General features: G+C 30.2%; 1 non-coding gene across 1 annotated transcript; it reads right to left on the bottom strand.

Annotated features, from left to right (window-relative positions):
- Window positions 1-11,019: 11,019 nt before the first annotated feature.
- On the bottom strand, window positions 11,020-11,183 carry LOC145271707 (U1 spliceosomal RNA). Its single transcript, XR_013866098.1, has one exon. It is a non-coding gene; the product is annotated as a U1 spliceosomal RNA (small nuclear RNA).
- Window positions 11,184-11,462: the final 279 nt, after the last annotated feature.

Genomic DNA, 11,462 nt, shown 5'->3' on the forward strand with positions numbered 1-11,462 from the left:
TCATAAGCTTTTTAAGATATCTACTTCTCTTAAAACATTTACATTTATTTGAACATTAAACACGTATTGCACAAATATAAACATTATCTTCATGATTATTGAGGTGTTCGATTATTTCCGTGTATATAGTCATATAGTAAATAATATTTGTTAAATAGTAATAATACAAATACATTTTTGTACAGAAATCTCCGTTGTCTGTGGATGATGATGATGATGATGATGATGATCCATTGTTGTCTATAGATGATGATGATGATGATGATGAACCATTGTTGTCTATAGATGATGATGATGGTGAACCATTGTTGTCTATAGATGATGATGATGATGATGGTGAACCATTGTTGCCTATAAATGATTATGAAGGGGATGATTCATTGTTGTCTAACGAAAATGATGGTCCATTGAAATTCAATAAAGGCGTTCATACAGGAATATCTGCAAATAAAAAAAACGAAATTCTATATTTTTATCTACATTAAATAACTTATATTCCGTTAGTTTATGTTATTGGATTGAAGACACAACATTTTGATAATTAAATCTATAGTCATATGGGATTCATTAGACAAATAATCATATATTTTATAACTTAGATATTTTATAACTTAGCACACAACCAGTAAATATGTGTAATGTTTTAGATACAATGTAAAGTCTACACAAGCTAGTGACAATTATACTATATTCATTATGATTTCAAAAGGAGAAAAAACAGTGATAATCAACTCTCTTCCTCTTTTTTCTATTTCTCGATATATAATTCTGTACATACAGATAAATAACTGTACATGATTATCATTGTGGTGATAGAAAAACATATTTATATATGAATAAATGGGGGAGTAAAAGGAAGAAATAAAATAAATTCTTTAAGAAAATAACTGTTTTGGAGCTTATATAGGATTCAATAAAGAAAGATTGTGAAGCCCATTCTCATCAGCTTTTCACTCTTCTAGTCATCTCTGTTAAGACACGTCCTCTCATTTTTCATTGGATACGTTGATTTTTCTACAACTAAGATTTATCCCTGTAAGTAACTATTTTTTAATTGAACCATTTTTTTTACATACACAGGAAATACCTGCATCCTCTATCAAGGAAAAGGCATTTTTCAAACCAGGTGTGATAAAAGCAGAACATTAGATTCCAAATCTTTTGTCCTCCTTAAATAGAGAATGGTAATTTTCTTTATGCTATATTTTAATCCAAGGTGATTTGCGCCATCAAATTGCAATTTTTCTACAACCAACAGTAACACGCTTCTTTAAATCACTATCTCAACTGGACAAAAACGTTTTCGTAATTAGGAACTTATATTTATTTATCGGCTTTGAATCACTATCTGAACTGGACAAAAACCGTTTTCTGATTTATTGATTTTTTGTTTTTTATTAAAATATTTTGTTACTTTGCATTCAATAACGTCCTGATTACATGGTTGGTATCTACGTTTCCACACATGACCTTAAAGAACTTTCTCCAACTGAATAATCAATTAACGATCTTCTCTTTTATTTAATATCACACATATTTGTATTTTCTACTAAACATTATTTTATATCACACACACACACATATATATATTTGTATTTTCTACTGAATGATCCATTATTAAACGTTGATATCAAACGCACACACACACACATATATAGAAAGTTTTAATTTACTTTTTAATTTTTTTTTATTTTACGGTACAACATTTATAAATCGGGAAGACTCTCATCAACAAGCACTTGATAGAACATAGAACACTTGATAGAAATTCAACGATTGACTCCTGATGAGCTTGTTCATGTAAGGGGCCTCTAGAGTCTTCCCGACCTTATTTAAAGCGCTATATATATATATATATATATATATATATATATATATATATATATATATAGTAAGTTATAAAATATATATGGCGATTAGGCTACATTGAATATTCCGCGTTTCATCCACTCTAGGACTCTACAGACATGCACATAAGCCTGAAGAGTCCTAGAGTGAATGAAATGTGGAAGATTCAGTGTAGCTTAATCGCCATATATATTTTATAACTTACTATCTCTAGTAGGTATTGAGCACTTGTGAAGACAATACTTAAAGTTTACACATACATTTTACTTTCGTATATCAATTTTATGTGAGTAAATGAAGTAGTTATATATATATATATATATATATATATATATATATATATATATATATATATATATATGTAAAATGGGGTAAGAAATTCTAACGAGAGAAAGATGTATATTTAAATAAGGGGGTGGTCACCAACAATGTGTATTTTTTAACATTATTTTATTATTCCGTGTCATATGGGATTCATTAGACAAATAATCATATATTTTATAACTTAGATATTTTATAACTTAGCACACAACCAGTAAATATGTGTAATGTTTTAGATACAATGTAAAGTCTACACAAGCTAGTGACAATTATACTATATTCATTATGATTTCAAAAGGAGAAAAAACAGTGATAATCAACTCTCTTCCTCTTTTTTCTATTTCTCGATATATAATTCTGTACATACATATAAATAACTGTACATGATTATCATTGTGGTAATAGAAAAACATACTTATATATGAATAAATGGGGGAGTAAAAGGAGTAAAATAAAATAAATTCTTTAGGTAATAACTGTTTTGGAGCTTATATAGGATTCAATAAAGAGAGATTGTGAAGCCCATTCTCATCAGCTTTTCACTTTTCTAGTTATCTCTGTTAAGACACGTCCTCTCATTTTTCAGTGGATACGTTGATTTTTCTACAACTAAGATTTATCCCTGTAAGTAACTATTTTTTTAATTGAACCATTTTTTTTTTACATACACAGGAAATACCTGCATCCTCTATCAAGGAAAAGGCATTTTTCAAACCAGCTGTGATAAAAGCAGAACATTAGATTCCAAATCTTTTGTACTCCTAAAATAGAGAATGCTAATTTTCTTTCTGCAATATTTTAATCCAAGGTGATTTGCGCCATCAAATTGCAATTTTTCTACAACCAACAGTAACACGCTTCTTTAAATCACTATCTCAACTGGACAAAAACGTTTTCGTAATTAGGAACTTATATTTATTTATCAGCTTAATCGCCATATATATTTTATAACTTATTATCTCTAGTAGGTATTGAGCACTTGTGAAGACAATACTTAAAGTTTACACATACATTTTACTTTCGTATATCAATTTTATGTGAGTAAATGAAGTAGTTATATATATATATATATATATATATACATATATATATATATATATATATATATATATATATATATATATATATATGTAAAATGGGGTAAGAAATTCTAACGAGAGAAAGATGTATATTTAAATAAGGGGGTGGTCACCAACAATGTGTATTTTTTAACATTATTTTATTATTCCGTGTTTTGATTTTTCATTGAAAATTATATTTAGATCATTGTAATAATGTTTTTAAATCATTGCAATCGTTTTTAACGCGTTTCAGACGGTCTGTGAAGCGTCCTCTTCAGAAACTATTTAAAATGTTTAGAATATATTCAAGATGTGTTAAAAATGTAAAAGAACATTTTCGTAGTTCATTTGAAATGTTTCCGAGAGGTAGAAAAATGTGTAAATGATTCTACTTTTCATTCGTATGTTCAATTTTTTTATACTGGTTCATTCGGCTGACTGTGGTCACTACTGTCTTTTGTTTCTCTCTCTCCCTCTCTCTCTCTGCTTGTGTTTCTATTTATCTTTCTTTGTTGCTTCTCATGTGTTTCCTTTTTTATTCTTACTTGAGTGGAGGTGAGGGGGCCATTGGTACTTGGTCAACTGGGTGCATAGGGTAATATGTGTGTGTATGCGTGTGTGGGGTGTTTTCTTTTATTGGTTTGAAGAATATATGTTCTGTTTTATAGTATTATAAAGTTATTTGCTTCCCTAGGAAGGTAACTGTGATCAAAGGTCGTTCCTAATGTGTGTGTGTGTGGTAGGGGGGACCAGCTCCTCTGAAATAAGGGTAGGAGTGTTTTCATTCAATTTTGATATTTATTTTTGGATTCTTGGATTTTAGTATTGTGATTTTTCGTTTCAGTCTTAGACTGTTAAGGTATTCTTAATATTATGTTTGTTTAGATAAAGCGGTGTATTTATAAATATACGTAGGGAATTTGTTAATGTTTCTATTTATTTGCCTCCCCATGTGGGTACGACCAGACCCAGGATTGGTTATTAGTGTGAGGAAAATCTCAGAGGGGAAGGGCCACTTGGAGAGGTATAGGTATGGGAGGAGGGATGAGAGAAGGGATGATATTTATCTCAGTCATAAAGGATTTCTCCTCCACTGACTGAGGGTGGAATGAGGTGCTGGAACAGATATTACACTATGGTTCTAGGTGTTTCATAGTGTTGTTGGTTTCGAGGTTAAGTGGGGTTGGTATCGTTCAATATGTTGTATTAGAGACAGGGGTGTTATGTCTATGTGTGGCTGTATGCGTGTATGTCTGTGTGTATGTGTGTGTGTTTTAATGTGTCGGTTCTGATTTATGTGTGGGTGTGTATATGTATATTAACGTGCATTTCATGTTTTTGTGTGTTGATATTAGGCTCTGTTTAGTTTGGGAAAGAATCTTGTTATGAATTTTTTTTTCCTGTGTAAGTAAATAAAAATAATTGTCTGTTTGGAAGATTGGCATTATTTTGAACCTATTTCCACTGCATGTGTGTACGTGTTTTGAAACAGAGGTGTCTGTTATCTGCAATTTTGATGTTGCTCTTATGCAAGGCCACTCTATTGCTGGAAATTTTGGTGGCGCCTATGTAGAATTTATTGCATGCTGTGCATCTTAGTGCATATACTACATTTATGGAGGTGCAATTAAGATCCTTTTTTATTTTGAATGTTTGTGTTGGGTTTTTGAATGCGTATGTGTTTCCTTCTATTATTATGTCACATATTCCACATCGCGGTTGGTTGCATTTTGTAACCCTTTTGTAGTGTGTGGAACGAGTTTTTAGGAAGTTAAGATGTGTTTTAGGTTTTTGGGTTGGCGTTTGCTTTTTATTATTTTAGTTGTTTTAAGTATGTTGTTTAGTTTGTCGTTCTGATTGAGGAGGATAAGGTTTTTTTGTTATCTGTGTAAAAAGTTCTGGGTTGTTTGTGTTGTGTGTGGAGACTTATGCTAAAATTTGTTCTTTGTTGTGTTCTTTTGGGATTCTTAGTTGATCTATTAGAATTTTTTCAGTCAGTTCAATACCTTTCTGTATTAGTGGTAGTGGAGATCCTCTTTTCTGCAGGGTTATTTGAAGTTCATTCTAGTCGAACGGCGGTTTCTGTCTGTTACTATGGTGCAGACTCTATGTGCTAGGGAGTAGGGTATTGATTTTAGACAATTTTTAGGATGGTGGCTTTTGAAGTGGAGATATTGTTGAGTGTCTGTGGGTTTGTGGTAGATGTCTGTAATTATGTTGTTGTTTTTGATTGTTACACGGATATCTAGGAAAGGTAGTTCTGTGGGGCTTTGTTCTAGTGTGAAGTTTATTTTTGGGTGTAGATTTTGTAGCAAAGTGTGGAGTTCTCTGATATCCCCCATGTGGTCCTCCAGAGGATAAAGCAGTCGTCTAGGTATCTTTTCCAAGATTTTATGAAGAGTGTTTTTATATTGTGTCCGTATTTCTGCTCTATCCTTTCATAAAGGGTCTCTTCTAGGAAGGCGAGTGTAAGGGTGGAATATGTTGGTGCCATTTTAGTACCCATTGCTGTGCCTAGTATTTGGATGTAGTTGTCTTTATTGAATTGGAAGGAGTTGTTATTGAAGATTATGTCAATGCCACGAATTGTTTATTGAATCTGGGGTGTAACACAGACTTTACACCCCAGATTCAATGCATCTATGTTACCGCATTATATTTAAATGGTATTTTAAAATTGAAACCCCCTCCCATGTTAAAAAAGGATTTCTAAATAATAACGTTATTGTTTCAGCACGGTAACATAGATGCACGTATGTAAAATAATGGATAAACAATATAAAAAATAAACAAAAATCAAACAAAATTCTTTAACAACAAAAAAATTAAATCATGTGTTGATGGCAAACATTATTATTTTAACAGAAATCACATTTTACTAAAATAAACACATTTTTGACGAAAATATAAATGTAAGATTCTGGCACTTGTGCAGTTTAATCAAGATATTTTTAAATGAAAATATCGAAAAAAAGGTTATACTGTACGTATCTGTTTGACTGAAGATCTCCAAAGAAATTTCACTTAATTTGATCGAGTAGGCATTTTTTGTTGTTGTTTTTTTACTAAAATAAACACATTTTTGACGAAAATATGAATGTTAGATTTTGGCACTAGTACAGTTTAATCAAGTTTAATCAAGACAATGAAAATATCGAAAAAAAAAGGTTATACTGTACGTATGTGATTTGGACTGAAGATCTCCAAAGAAAGTTCACTTATTTTGATCGTGTAGGCATTTTTTGTTGTTGTTTTTTTTACTAAAATAAACATTTTTGACGAAAATATGAATGTTAGATTTTGGCACTAGTACAGTTTCATCAAGTTTAATCAAGACAATGAAAATATCGAAAAAAAAAAAGGTTATACCGTACGTATGTGATTTGGACTGAAGATCTCCAAAGAAATATCACTTAATTTGATCGTGTAGGTTTTTTGTTTTGTTTTGTTTTTACAGCGGAAAAACACGTTTATTTTTTGACAGCGCGTTGAAAATACTCATCTAGGAATTTTTGAACATGTCAAGGTGAGATAACTCAATTTAAAGCGTTGACGCTCTCTCGCCATCTTTAATATTAGCTTCTCTTCCTAAAAATCGAAACTTTTGCTCGGTATCATAACAAATTGTTTTTGTTCGCTGTAAAAAAAAAAAAAAAAAAAAAAAAAGAAAGAAAGAAAAAATACTATTTTTTAATGTCCTTATTAAACTGTACAAGTACCGAGATTTTTATGATCGGAGCGGAGCTTCATACATTTTATTTATATATTTTGTTCACGTTTGTTATAAAGCATGGCGGAATCAATATTTTTATTGAATTGCAAAAAATAAATAAAAAAATAAACTTATTTTAATGTTTAAGATTAATTTTAAAGTGTACAAAATACAAAAAAAACTTACCTTGCATTTCATGAATTCAATACGAAAATAAAATCAGGATGAATTCGTTTTTTTTTTTTTTTTTTTTTTTGTAATTCATTTGTGTTCAAAACAGAAAATTTGTTTTGTTTGTTATGATTTCTTTAGTAAATTGATACAACTTTTGTTTTGTGTGTCCAATTCATTAAGAAATAAAATATATGAACATATAAAAGAATCAAGATTAAAAGATGAAAAACACGATTTAAACGTGAAATTATTTAAAAAGAAAACCAACTGCGAAAGAACAAAGAATTTAGGTTATCATAACACGGTGTCACCAATATTCCATTCCTTATGTAAAAAAATGTCTGTTAATTAGTTAAGTGTACCGAATTATTTTGTTCCTTGTGCAAAAAATATCCGTGGCGTATCAGTGTGTCATGTTTCGCGTAATCATCAGTTTAATGGTTATTTTGTACCTCGTGTAAAAATGTCCGTTCATTAGTTAAATGTGCCGAATTGTTTTCATATCAAGTTTAGATTATATTTGGGTAAAATCCATCGAGAGCGTATGGTGATTATATGAAAAAATAAAGCTGTGTACGCATTGTAAATGTTTCTTTTCTGTGTCTTACGTTATACATTAGTACATTAGGGGTCATTTCGAGTTAAAAGTTTTTTTTTTTACTGCACTAATCTGAACTAGAGAAAATCATGATTAAAATGTGTATGTCTCGTCTAAATAACTAACGATAATTCTCTGATATGGCCAACCAGACAGGTGATCAAAAAGTCAGATCGAGCGAACCGGAAAACGAAATGAAATTGACAACTTCTAAACAAAAATGAGTACCTTTTTACTTGACTAAAAAAAAAAAAAAGAAAAAAAAAAAACTTACTCGGCGAGAACACGACTGTTTTTGCTTTAATAAGTATTCTGTACACATAGATTAGAAAAAGTTGTCAAAAAACAAATATATAACAAATAAATGCTATCAAAGGCAAGGTAAGTTACTTTTCTAACAAACTGGATATATTTTTTGTGTTTTTATTAAATGTAACATGTTTATTCAGCTCGAAAACCATACAGTGTTTACCGATGTATTGGAAAATTCCAGATGGAATCTGACTCTCTCTTTAACACGGTAAGTTTGGCAAAAGGTGTTATAAATTTAAAAAAACTGGATAAAATACTGTTAGAAAATCGCTCAATATATGTTACCGTGACATAGGTCGACATATATTTGGCGTTTTTTTTACAGTATTTTGTCTGGTTTTTTATTTATAACACCTCTTCTCAAACTTTTGTTAAAGAGGGGGTGAGGCGCCATCTTGAATTTTCCAATACATCGGTAAACACTGCATGTTTTTCGAGCTGAATAAACATGTTACATTGAATAAAAACACGAAAACTATATCCAGTAAAGTAGAAAAGTAACTTATCTTGCCTTTGATAACATTTATTTGTTATATATATTGGCAACTTTTTCGAATCTATGTGTACAGTAATACAAACCCATTTTTTATTCAAACGTAACAAATAAAAATTTCAATTTGGCTTGAACTTTGCGGTTTTCGGATAATTTTTTATTTTTATTATTGTTTTTTAGCCGGATTTAACTAACAAACAAAACAAAACAAAAATAATTTTGGTACCTATGCACTTATGTTACCGTTATTTTCTATGGTTTAAATGCCTTCTCAAACGTTTGAAGTGTTTCTAATGTTTTTACCTATAACTATAATCTTTGTCAAAAAAAACGGCCAAAAAATATCCAACAAGAAAATAAAACATAAAATAATCCGAAAAGCACAAAGTTCAAGCAAAAAAAACAAAACAAAACAAAAACAAAAAGGCCAGTTGTCAATTAGGTCCCATTTCGTTTTCCTGTACGCTCGATCTGACTTTTTGATCACCTGTCTAGTTGGCCATATCAGATATCCATCGTTAGTTATTTAGACGAGACATACACATTTAAATCATGATTTTCTCTAGTTCAGATGGGTGCAGTAAATAAACTTTTAACTAAAAATGAGCCCTAATGTACAAATGCATAACATAAGACACAGAAAAGAAACATTTATAATGCGTACACAGCTTTATTTTCTCATATAATCACCATACGCTATCAAGGGATTGTACCATAAAATATATGAATATATAAAACTAAGATTTATTTATTTTTTATTTATTTGGATTAGTCGAACTACTGTTAACATCCAAGTGCCTATTGAGTAAATTCGTTTTATTGTTTATTTTTATAAAACAAGATTTCTTTCTTGTGTTTTCGTTTTTTTGTTGTTTTTTTTTTTGCGCTGACGAACTGAGTAAGTCACGCATGTCGAAGTTGCTTTGATTAATTAAACTCTTTACGACTAAGACAATTATTTTTACAATATAGTGTGCCAAATAATTGTGTCAGGCGTCTGTATAATCGTGTTTAATTTTTAGTCGTGAATAATTAGTAAAATCAAGGCAGGAACTAATAAAAAAAATAAAGTTGCTTATTTTTTATACACATTGTTAACGAAAAACAAAACGGAAAATATGACACACAGAATTGGAAAAAAAAAATCATATTAAAAGTATCATAAAAAATCATATTAAATAAAAGTTTTCTTTTTTGAAAATACGTTTTGTATCAATTTAAAAATGTATTCGCCAAAAATAACTTCTTGATTGAAATTTGAGTAAATTCATTTTATTGTTTTATTTTGGACCAAGTAAAGAATAGAGATCTTGTAGCAGAAGACGACGACCGGCGTACATTTCAAGTGGCACTGGTGGTTCGAGTATAACGACATGGCGTAGGTTGTTTGTAAACATGTCAAATAGAAGGCATGGTCAAATGTTTGCGAGCAAGATTTTTTTATTAATACATTTACAAACTTTTTAAAATTTAAAATGAAAAAAATATATATTTACAAAACATATTTTGGTATACCCATATTTTTAATATTAAATATTTACAAAACTTTTAAAGGTTAAAAAACTTTCTTTTTTTACACAAAACTTTTTAATGTAACAAAACGAACGTATTTAAACAAAATATATTCAAATAAATGGGTGTCTCTCTGAGTGCGTTTCTTTTAAATATATACGAACTTTTAAATAAAACTAATAATAATAATAATAATAATAATAATAATAATAATAATAAAGAATGAGCTATATTAATTACATAACATTAAAAACTGACGTTATAACTGAAAATTTCTGACGCTGATTTCTCCTGTCTATTAAAAAATACATAATTAATTTTTTTTTAATAAACTTATTTAAGCCAAACTTTTTAATAGCAAAAACAAAATCTTCGTTTTAATAAAACATCGTTTATTTGCCAAACACAACATCAGCTAATCCTTTCACAATTAGGTTGAGAGAATTGAGTCTTTTTCACAGATAATTTACAACATCCGCCTCCCCTGAAATTACTATTTTGTCAACTGAATAAGTCAGAATGCATAGTTCAACTTGTTTTAGATGTCAAATTTCTTGGCTTATGGCTGGTTTTTCGAATTCTGGTGTGGAGACTGTTAGAGATCTATATCGAAAAAAAGTTGAAAGTGACAGCAAGTCGGATTTCTTATTCTTACGAGATTGATAGGTTCTGGAAAAAACGTTAGTGATATTTACATGCAGATCAGAAAAAATACACTTTCAGAAGTTGAAAGTGACAGCAAGTCGGATTTCTTATTCTTACGAGATTGATAGGTTCTGGAAAAAACGTTAGTGATATTTACATGCAGATCAGATAATATCTGGACGTTAGAAATGATGTGGATGATATCCTGGTCGAGAGAAACGGGCTGTTTTGTGGCGTGTATCGAAATAGGCGACTGGGAATAAAAAAAAGAGGATGTCCTTACACAAATCGATGGTTTTCTGCTCAAGAGAAGCGGGGGGGATATCTGATTTTGATTGCATTATTGAGGTGAGCGCGTACGCAAACCCATCACTTAAAAATAGTGCACCCGAGTCATCCACATTTTGGACGATCTCAAAGATGAAACCAACCGCAGTGCAATGGAAGAGTTCCGCTCTGGTGGAACGACCATAATGATCACCGTTTAATCCTCTGCAAGGTTAATATAGGTATTTATTTGCTTCCCCATGAAAGCAAATGTGAGACAAGGTCGGTCTTAATGACAAAAAAAAAACATTTCCCTAAGACAAGGTAAGCATATTTTTTTTGTTACCACAACTGTTTTTATATCACACTCTTATACTCACCACCAAATGGATATCAATACAATGCTAAAATACCTCCATCTATTTTGGCAAAATTTTCATTCATCAATAACAACAATTCATTGCAATATATTTACTATCATTTAAACTTACCAACATTTTCACTAAATTCTTCAATTCT

The sequence above is a fragment of the Euprymna scolopes genome, chromosome 46, assembly GCF_053919585.1.
Source record: "Euprymna scolopes isolate OS-2025 chromosome 46, ASM5391958v1, whole genome shotgun sequence".
NCBI classification, from domain to species: domain Eukaryota; kingdom Metazoa; phylum Mollusca; class Cephalopoda; order Sepiida; family Sepiolidae; genus Euprymna; species Euprymna scolopes.